Here is an 11,236-nt window from a genome sequence, read left to right on the forward strand (position 1 = left end):
TAGCCTGCTAATGACAATAAAAAACAGTCTTACCTAACAGGTGAATAGACTATACCTACTCAGTGATAATTAGATATATATATATATTTAGCACCTTCGATGCCTTTCACTCTACATTTACAGCATACAGACTTCCTTGTCAGTTTGCAGCAATATTCCCTGCTGCACTGAAATGTGCTCAGAATAAACTGTAGCGGAATAGCAGTTTAGTTGTTTTTTTGAGTTGTTTGTGATTTTGCTGATGATGCTATACACTCCCTGCTCTCCTCGCTCTGAGACTCTGATACAATTGTCAGCCTAACTTCAGGCTCCTGCCTTTCTTTCTGTATGGGACTATGTTCTCAATGGGCCAACCCTGTAGCAGGGTCTTAAAAGTATGGTAAGCTGTGACAAGAGGCACAACATAGTTATTTTTAATATCATTAAGAGAAGTTAGTATTCTGCAATAGCAGACCAATTAAGGGATAAATCATTTATAAAACCCAGGTTTGGCTGGTATGCCAGGTGGAAAAATAGGTCTGACTGGTTAGGTATAGTCTCCAATTAATCTAGAAGTAGTAATCAGTACAATAGCAGCACACAGCAATTGTGACAGGCAAGCAACAAACCAAAAGCAACTAAAACAAAAACAAACAAAAAAAGCAAACCTCACATTTACTCAGACCACCAGTGAAATCATCCAGAGGATGTCACATATAAGATAGGCTTGCAATATGCTGTAAATGGCATAAACATATTTGTTATTATATTGTCAACATTAAAAGTATATTTTAATAGTATAATGGTAAAATCAGGGCCTTTTAATAACACTTAAAATAGAATACATTATATCAACATAATATTTTTCATATTTTTAGAGCTATAGCTTGTATTTTATATGTGTGTATATTTGGGTATACACATGCACATTTTGATTTTTACTATATATATGGATGTCAAGGCTACATAAATAGCATATATATTAAATTCATGGGATCATAAAGATATGTTATCCGGCACTTTATCAACTGGAAATTTCTATTAACTGGCATTTCTGGTATCTCACAATGCAAATCTTCAATCTATTAACCAGGAATAGTATACTGCCCAGGAGGTTATGCAATTGAACATTCTGGACTCTACTTTTATGCAAAAGAGGCAGAAGACAAATAAGCAAGCTGATATCAGGGATTTATTCAAAAAAGCAGCTTCCAGGGTGTGTCATAGGGTCGTTACAGATTCAGCCCAATCTCCTACACCTTCTACATCTACAGTGATAACTGATGTTGATAATGATGACCCTGAGACGTTGCAAGCTCCTGAAGTGCCTTCTGAATCATCAAAAAAGATTAAATTATGTTCAGTACAGTTTTAGTGTTAAGTGTATTTTTAGTGATCTGGGTGTACGCTTTAATTGGGGATCGGTCCTGCTTTGAGCAGGGGATTGGACTAGATGACCTCCTGAGGTCCCTTCTAACCCTGATATTCTATGATTCTATGATATGCCGTGTGCTGCCCATAGTGATACTGTATGTAGTGTCATAAGACAACCTACTGTATAGAAAACTTTACCTGTATACACCTAAGTGCTTCAAGAAACCAACCACTCTGCAGTGCAGTACTACTACTGGATTGGTGAGTACCTGTATAATATTTTATACTTTATTCATTTTATTGTATGCCAATTCTTTGAAAATTGGTATTCCATTAGTAAGTATAACTCTTAGTTAATCGGAATTTTTTATGAACCAGCAGCCCCCATTTCCCCAACACACTGGATAACAAAGCTTTTACTGTATTATAAAGCATGCACATATTTAACACTCTCTTGCAGGAGTACATGGCATCTGCAAAGCCATTCAACATTCTACAGATGCAGGCTTATTTTGTTGCTCTTTTGACCCGGAGGTTGACAGTCAACGTTCAGTCACTGGTTTGATTATGTTAGTCGTGGTTTCACAGTTAATAGGGTGGGCCACATGAAAGTTTTCCTCTTCCACCCTATATTTAACACTGTGATACTATTCATCCATCCCTGATATAATCTAGGTACAATAAAACTGATAGATGGGCAATACACTGTCAGCAAATTCAAGTAAAGGAAAATAAGCAGTAACATATTATAGTATCGTATATGGTTAAAATATACAAATCATACATTTATAATATACACAGTATCATTTATTTAATTACTATGAAAAGGTACCATTTTCCTGATATATGCAATATTTCCAAAACTATATTTTCCCTTCAAGCAGGCATTCCAATTTATACTAGAAATTAAGTGAGCCTTTCATGATGGCACCAGTGATGAGTGCTTGTGACGCGTAGGATCTGGTATAGTATTCCCTCCATTTAAGATGTTTTTAGCAGTTTAATATGAATACTTGTTTCTTTATATAGGATTTCTCATTCATGGATCTTAAAGTGTGTACACCAGATCACAAATGCATTAGTGATATTTTTTCTTGACATGCCCCTGGAATGGTCTCTTCACCGCATCACATCTCCCCTTTTTCTGTAGCCACCCTCTCTTTTCCAGTTATAAAACCTCCTGCAGCCTTGGGATATCTACATCATTTTTGTCCTATTACATAGCACTGTAGGGTTCTAAATGAATTAGGCTGTTTTCACATGCAGAATTTTCCATCCCCCTCTTAACAAACCAACAACTTAAATTATACTACGGGCCCAGTCTTGCTCCAAATCAAGTCAGTAGCCAACTCCAACTGAATTCAATGGAACACAGAGGTTACCTACAAAACTACAGCATTTGCCCCATTATGACTATTATTTTACTTGGTTCATTAATTACATGCATTCAATTTTGCATGCTCTTCCTGGCTAGGTATGATCGTCCACCTTTACCTTTGTTTATGGGCTCACTCTTCATGGCAAGCTAAAGGGATGCATCTAAATTCAACAGTGCTAAATGCAAAAATTAGAGTTTATTCACATGTCAAGGACTATTTAATTTTTTTCTTTCACATACAGAATTGAAATGTTGGAACAAGAAGTTTCCTGGCCAACAGAGAAGGCATTTATGTGAGTTGCTACTACAGCGGGCAGTAAGAGTATAATTGGAAAACTCAATCAGTCTGGGAGCAGCATACTGTAAAAGTGCTAATAAATATTTTTTCTATTTATTTGTGTCTGTGAGAGAGATTGTTCTAACCTACTGTGTCTCCAGAGAATCAGGCAAGAGAGATGCAAACAAACTTGAAGAATAAGGTTGCCACCTGAATGGCAGAAAATTCATGAACTTTGAATGTCATGTTTATCTGGGTTTGTTAGCTAGGAGTGAGTAAATTACAACTGCTCCAATTACTAACTGGTGTGAAAGTGGTTCACTGAAAATATAAAAAGGAAACTTAATACCCTTTGCAAAGAGGTGTTTAGGGCATGAACTGAAAAGAACAGGTTTCAATACCAAAATGTATTTGTATTTCAATACAAAATAACTATTTAACAAGCTACAATGCATTATTGAGAGGGGAACAATCTTGAGGAAAAATATGGGGGAGGGCTGGAATACAACTGAATGCAAAGAGAACTAATTTACGCCAAGAACCTGGAAATCCATACTAAATACCCTGGGAAGCTAGCAGCCAGACAGTAAAAACAAACGTGATAACAAGAGGATAGAGGAAATGAGGACAACATTTTTAACTGAATATCCCAAACTGGTGATGTTAATGGGTTTTTCAGGATCTAGCTTAATGAGCCAGAGTCAGGCCTGGAATAAGTGACTGCCACCAAAAAAAGAGGTTGGGCCAAAAAATTTTGCTCAGCTACATTCATGATACGGACACAACATGATTAGACATTCTAACTACAGCCTTCATCAGTCTCCTAGCTGCAGTTGCTCCCATTCCTTTTTGGTATGCGTGCCACCATGCCTTGCTGTCCCTGTGCTTCTTCTGGAGGTTATCCTGATGCTGACTCTCCTTCGAGATACTAATCCTACAAACCATCTGAGAAATCCTTTATTTCTCTTTCTGACTACTCCTCTGGGCATCTGACTCCCACTTGATGGGTACCCAAATAGCTATTTGTTTGTGAGTTATCTTTTGTGTAGCCAATGATTTTAGTTTATTTATTGTGTGATATTATGATTAATCAATATGTTATACATATTCATTGTATGTTAATTAGAATGAATTTGTAGGATTTTAAAAGTATATGATTGAGCAGTAATTAGAGGAAACAAGTATTAGACATGAGACATGCTGAAACCCAAGAACTTGTAGGTTGAGGCCCGCAAAATTTTAACTTAGCTATTTTAGGCCTTGGAGACAAGAAATGATGACATAAGTGACCGGAAAATAACCCGATACCCAAAGATTATGGGAAAAGAGGCAACAACTAGTAAGATTGTGAAAAATTACCCAGAAGATTAATATTAGATCATAAAAATACTGTAAAGGCGCATCTGTCTCTGACATGTGTCTTAACCACAGGGTACAGGTTGTGCATCAATATTAATGAAAATAAAGGGAACTTACACAGCCTATAGAAAATTGGAGTCCCCTAAGTTTTCTGGGGACACAGACCAATAAGAGAAAAGAGGGTTAACACTTTTATTTACTCCAGCAGGAACCATCCCTCTACTGATGATCAAGCCATGAGGGACACATCAGACCCTAACACTGTTGTTAAGGATGTGAGTATAACTATATTTGTAACTTGTGCATAGGTCTGTACAGAATTTCTATATGCTTGGGTAATCATAACTTTCATTGTAACTTTAAGAAAACTTGTAAAACCTTGTACTTGTGAATGTCTTTGTGGTCGCTACCTTTGGACTTTATGTGCTCCTAGAGACTCCAACTCTAAAGCAAATAGCAGAGGTGACTTTCATTCTGTTAAGCTTGAAACTGTAGCCACCAGAGCCAAACCCAGGGTGGTGTAATACCACATTATAAAATTCACTGTAAATAAACTAAAAGGCTACATTTGAAATAATGTTGACCTTAACATGTGCTTTAAATAAGCCAGCTGTGCTTTCTTTAACAAGACCAACATCGTTCAAGAGGATTCATAGATTTTAAAGCCAGAAGGGACCTTTAGATCACCTACTCTAATCTCCTGTATAACATAACATTGTCACATCTTCCAGTTACTCATGAGCCTAATGACTTGTGTCTAGCTAAAGATATCCTTCAGAAAGGCATTCAGTCTTGATCTGAAGACATTACAAGGTGGAGAATCCACCACTTCTCTTGATAGTTTGTTCTAATCAACTTTACTGTTAAATATGTGTGTCTTATTTCTAATTTGAATTTATCTGACTTATATAAAGATATATGTATAGACTTTAAAAAATAGACCTGCATTTTAGGTCCTGTGTTTTTTCTTCAATTGGCTAATGATATGAGTAAGACCACTTAATTACATACACTTTAAGGCAAGCTACCTAATGCTTGCTACTCTTTTTAAAGTTATCTATAAGGCCCTACTTAATTTGTGATACTGCAGAAATTGCAGATCCTGCAATATGAGGCTTACACCACAGTTTTGGCAGCCAAGCGGCTGATTGTGGGAGCCCCAGCCGCCAGCTGCCCGGACACCCACCATCCGCCCCACCCATTAATGACTGTAATGTAGTTGCAGCAAAATGTCTGGTTACCAAAAACTTAGCAGGCATAGCATAATGCTTGAGTGTTTACATTGTTTCCGAGTAGCAGTCGTGTTAGTCTGTATCCGTAAAAAGAACAGGAGTACTTGTGGCACCTTAGAGACTAACAAATTTATTTGAGCATAAGCTTTTGTGAGCTACAGCATCCGCTGAAGTGAGCTGTAGCTCACGAAAGCTTATGCTCAAATAAATGTGTTAGTCTCTAAGGTGCCACAAGTCCTCCTTTTCTTTTTACATTGTTTCCGCAATTTTTTTAAACAAATAGGTCTTCTCTTGCGTTTCCAAATTACCACAATTAATAAAAGTTATTATTTTTCCACAATTTTTCATGTCTTGTCCGCAACTCATCTGCAATTATTTGGCAATCATCCCACAATTCAAGTAGAGCCTGAGTTATGTACTACAAAGAAAAGCCAGAACCCAGGTTTTGAAAGGGAAATGAAGGAAGTTTGATTTTAAAATATTTTGTCTTAAAGGGTGTTAATCATTTTAAGCCCACAAATAAATTCACTTAGTAATTTGAGTGATTTGGCATCTTATTTTTTTTTCTTTCCCCTTCCCCAATGTACTGCCATCAACCTTTAAGATACAATAGAGCCAGCTGTCTCACTCACGGTTGGATCCACCACTATGTCATTAAAATAGGTTTCTAGCTGTGCAATTGTTCAGATTACTCATGTGTTTCATCTGTTCCTAACTAACACTGAATCAGTTCTAAAAGACTATTTCATATTTTGCTAAAAGAAAAAAAATCTTTACATTGTGGTTACTTCCTTTCAAATTGTTCAATTAACAAACACATAGAGTAATGGATTTAGCTATAAATTGGGCCCATCATAATTAATGCATTAACAAATAGCATTTTTTAATTCTACATATATTTCATTACTTTTCCCCCCTTAAGTATTTCTTTTCATTTGGTTCAGATTGTGATGGCGATAACCAGCTCTGTAATGCTAACAGGCCAGTCCAGTTCAGCTCAGGTCAGAGTCTCAGAACAATTCACTTGGACAGGAATCTCAAAGAAGTGTTAAGCGTACGAATTCACTCAAATGTTAGAATAGTTCAAAGGAATGTAATGATATTGTTCTCCCTATCTGTTTGCTATGATTGATATCCTTGTATTTAGTTAGCCTTAGATCCAAAGTATGTATTAGTACTAAGATGAGGAGGTGTTTGATGTGTAAACTGCATGAAAACTAATCAAGGATTGTTTCTGGCTCTCCCATTGTTCAAATGATTGTCTGTAACTAAATGCAATATGTATAATTGCCCATCAAATGGCATCTGAGCTTTGGAACTGTAAATGAAGAAGCATGTTAACTTCAAAGCATGGATCATTGTGTTCAACAACGGAAAATCCACAAACTTTGTCTGTGTTTAGTCACAGATGGAGGGCTCATGTGTGGTGGGAACACTTGCCAGATTGCCTTTCAGGAAAAGCAGCTATAAGAAGAAAAACCTGGTTGCGATCTGGTATCTCTGGAGTGATGGATTCTGACAGGGGGAATCCTGAGCAATTGGACAGAGGTCCCCAAAGTCCACCCTGATAGTCTGGTGGAAAACTAGCAGATACTACATCTCTGCGATCATTTGGACTACAAATTTGGACTCACCTGTAATGTATTTTACCTTCTTTAACCTCTCAGTAACTCATTTATTTTTATTAGCTAATAAATCTTTAGTTAATTTACTAGAGAAATTGGCTACAGTGTTGTCTTTGGTGTGAGATCAAGAGTACTGATCCAAGCTGGGGTAAGTAACTGCCCCTTTGGAGTCGGGAGTGACCTAATAGGTGGTGATTTTGGGTTTTAACAACCTTTCATCACTTAGTCCAATTTGACTGGGTGAAAAGATGCACTGGAGAGCCTGAGGGAGACGGTCTGTGACTCCATGGTAAAACTAATATAGTAATCCAAGAGTGCACAGCTATTCCTGGCTTGGGGAAAGATTCAGGAAAGGAAGTTCTATGAGGCATTGACTGATATTACTACAACCTCCAAATGCATGCCTGCCTCCTACCAGCCCATGGGTAGGAATATCTGGTTTTGATGGAAGAGGAAAAATATCTTTCTACTATACCCCTAGCTTATGAATATCCCAAAGAGTAATTTCAATGCAGGACCTAGGTTTTAGGGTTTAAGGTTTCTACTCACCGCTATTGATCTTAGCCAGAGATTAGGCAGTTCAATGGTTTAACAAAGATCAGAAAATATATATATTAATAGACAGTTGATTTTAGAAGTGTAGGTGGGTGAAGGAAACATAATAGGAAAGTGAGCATCCTGCAGGAGACTTACCCAGTATTTAGAAACTGATTTTACCATGCCTCTAAATTAAATTGTATAGGGAAAGGGATGGAGCAAGTCAGAGAGGCGGGGGAGAGAGAGAGAGAAGAGTTACCTTGTCAAATATTTAACACAATTTTTCAGTCTTTTGATTTAATCTTTTTCTGTCACACACTGAGCAAGATGCCTTAGGAGAGAGAGAGAAAGATGAATAAAGTGAAGATTAATATTTTAAGAAAACATGATTTCTTTAATATTTTCAAACAGATTGATCTTCAGGCAGAAGATCAAGTCATTTGATATGACTGAGAAATGTCACTGGAAGTTTCGATTTGGTGATCTGCCTTGGACAGCTATCAGAAAATTGTCTCAATCTAGTTCAAACTGCAGCTGCTGTCAAAACTCCCATTGACAACATGGGTGTAAGACTGGGCCCTTACAAAGGAAGTGGGAAATATTTAGACATTCAAAACTATATCATTAAGTTTTTTCTGTATATCACATGCCATCACATTTCACCCAAATACCCCTATGTTGAGCCCTATGACTTCAGTTAAACTAAAGGTTTTCAGTTCTCAAGAGACTACACTGTTACATGACACAGGCAGAGAACAAGACATAACCAAGGCTCCACCAATGCCTGAGGCCCTTGCCATGGCAGGGAAATGATTAGGTGAGACATGACCTGGAGATTCTAGACTACGATCCACCCCTCATGCTGCAGAGGAAGGCAACCCTCACTCCAATATCCCAGATAATCTGACCTGGGGGAAATTTCCTTCCCAATTCCAAATCTGGCACTTAGTTATATCCTGAGCATGTGAGTAGGTCACATCAGCCAGGCATCTAAAACTGGGGTGGTAAAGAATCCTTTGAGCATTGGTCCATTACAGCCAGGAGCCCAGCTCCAGCAGTGGCCAATCCCTAATGCTTCAGAGCAAAACAACAATAAAAATCCCCAAGAATACATGTAATCTATTGTGCATCAGGGAAAAAACAAAACTGCTGAGCCAAGCAGGCAACCAGCCATCCTGAAGCATGAGATTTCCCATTCATTCATCTCCGTCATGATATGGAAATGATTGACAATGCCATATGGAAACCTCCTGTAGGTTTTGGAGGGCAACACTGCAGCCATTCTACAGAGTGTAAAATCCTGATCTAGAGAAGACACCATGAGGGCACAGTCTTGTTCTTAATTATTATGGCCCCAATTTAGTAAAGCATTCCTATTGATGAAGGTTTCAGAGTAGCAGCCGTGTTAGTCTGTATCCGCAAAAAGAATAGGAGTACTTGTGGCACCTTAGAGACTAACAAATTTATTTGAGCATAAGGTTTCGTGAAGTACAGCTCACTTCATCAGATGCATGCAGTGGAAAATACAGTGGGGAGATTTATATACACAGAGAATATGAAATAATGGTTGTTACCATACACACTGTAACGAGAGTGATCAGGTAAGGTGAGATATTACCAGCAGGAGAGCCGGGGGCAGGAAACCTTTTGTAGTGATAATCAAGGTGGACCATTTCCAGCAGTTGACAAGAACATGTGAGGAACAGTGTGTGGGGGGGGGGATAAACATGGGGAAATAGTTTTACTTTGTGTAATGACCCATCCACTCCCAGTCTTTATTCAAGCCTAAGTTAATTGTGTCCAGTTTGCAAATTAATTCTAATTCAGCAGTCTCTCATTGGAGTCTGTTTCTGAAGTTTTTTTGTTGAAGAATTGCCACTTTTAGGTCTGTAGTCGAGTGACCGAAGAGATTGAAGTGTTCTCTGACTGGTTTTTGAATGTTATAATTCTTGATGTCTGATTTGTGTCCATCTATTCTTTTATGTAGAGACTGTCCAGTTTGGCCAATGTACAATGTACAGTCTCTAAGGTGCCACAAGTACTCCTTTTCTTTTTTCTATTGATGAAGGGAGCTTAAGCACCTTTCAGGCTTTTCCTGAACAGAGATGTACTTAAGCCTGAGGTTATGTGTTTTCCTGAATCTGAGCCTCTATCTTTTTAAATATAACTGGATTTGGTAGAAATTAAGGGTTCTGCTTTTAATAAACTGCATTTTGGAATAAAGCAAAAATTGCAAATTGTTACCCATGAAAGTAATTGTTTCAATGCATTTTTTATAAATCCAGTTTAATTTGATGTGCAAAACTTAGAATTATATGGTTAGAAGGGACCGCAAGTGTCATCTAGTCTAATCCCCGGCCAAAATGCAGTATTTGTTGTGTCTAAACCATCCAAGACAGATGGTTATCCAGCCTCGTTTTGAAAACCTCCAGTGAAGGAGCTTCCACAACCTCCCTAGGCAGTCTGTTCCATTGTCCTACTGTTCTTACAGTTAAGAAGTTTTTCCAGAAATTTAATCTAAATTTGCTATGCTGCAGTTTGAACCCACTGCCTCTTGTTCTGCCCTCTGTGGCATGAGAGAACAACTTTTCTCCATTTTTTTTAATGGCAGCTTTTCAAGTATTTGATGACCGTTATCATGTCCCCCTTTAATCTCCTCTTTTCCAAATTAAATATACCCAGTTCCTTCAACCTTTTCTCATATGGTTTGCATTCCATCCCTTTGATCATCTGTGTCGCTCATTCTAGATCATTTCCACTTCTCTACATCCTTTCTATACACTGGTGACCAAAATTGGATACAGTACTGCAGCTGAGGCCTAACGAGTGCTGAATAAAGCAGTACTATCCCTCCCTTGATTTTCATGCTATGCCTTTGTTAATGCAACCTAAAACTGCATTTGCTTTTTTGCAACAGCATCACATTGCTGACTCATGTTGAAGTTGTGATCTACCATAACTCCCAGATCCTTCTGAGCAGTGCAGCTGCCAAGCTAGTTATCCCCCATTCTGTATTTGTAGCATCTTACATTTGTCTTTGTTGAATTCCATTTTGTTGTCTATAGCCCAGTTCCTCCATTTATCAAGATCCCTCTGAATCTTAGTTCTAACCTCCGAAGTGTTGTCAATCCCCGCTCCCTCTCAGCTTTGTGTCATCTGCAAATTTGATCAGCATGCTCTCTATACCTACATCCAGGTTATTAATAAAGATGTTAAACAATACCAGGCCCAGAACAGATCCCTGTAGAACCCCACTTGAGACCTCTCTCCAATTCAACATCATTCCATTACTAGTTACTCTTTGTTTGCAGTTGTGTCACTCGTAGTTCCACCAAGCCTGCATTTCTCCAGCTTACTTATCAGAATGTCATGTGGGACTGTGTCAAAAGCCTTGCTAAAGTCCTGGTATTTTATGTCTACCGCATTTCCCCTATGCTCCAAACAAGTTACCCGGTCAAAGACGGAAATCAAGTTG

This window comes from Chelonia mydas, chromosome 3, assembly GCF_015237465.2.
Source record: "Chelonia mydas isolate rCheMyd1 chromosome 3, rCheMyd1.pri.v2, whole genome shotgun sequence".
Classification (NCBI taxonomy): Eukaryota; Metazoa; Chordata; order Testudines; family Cheloniidae; genus Chelonia; species Chelonia mydas.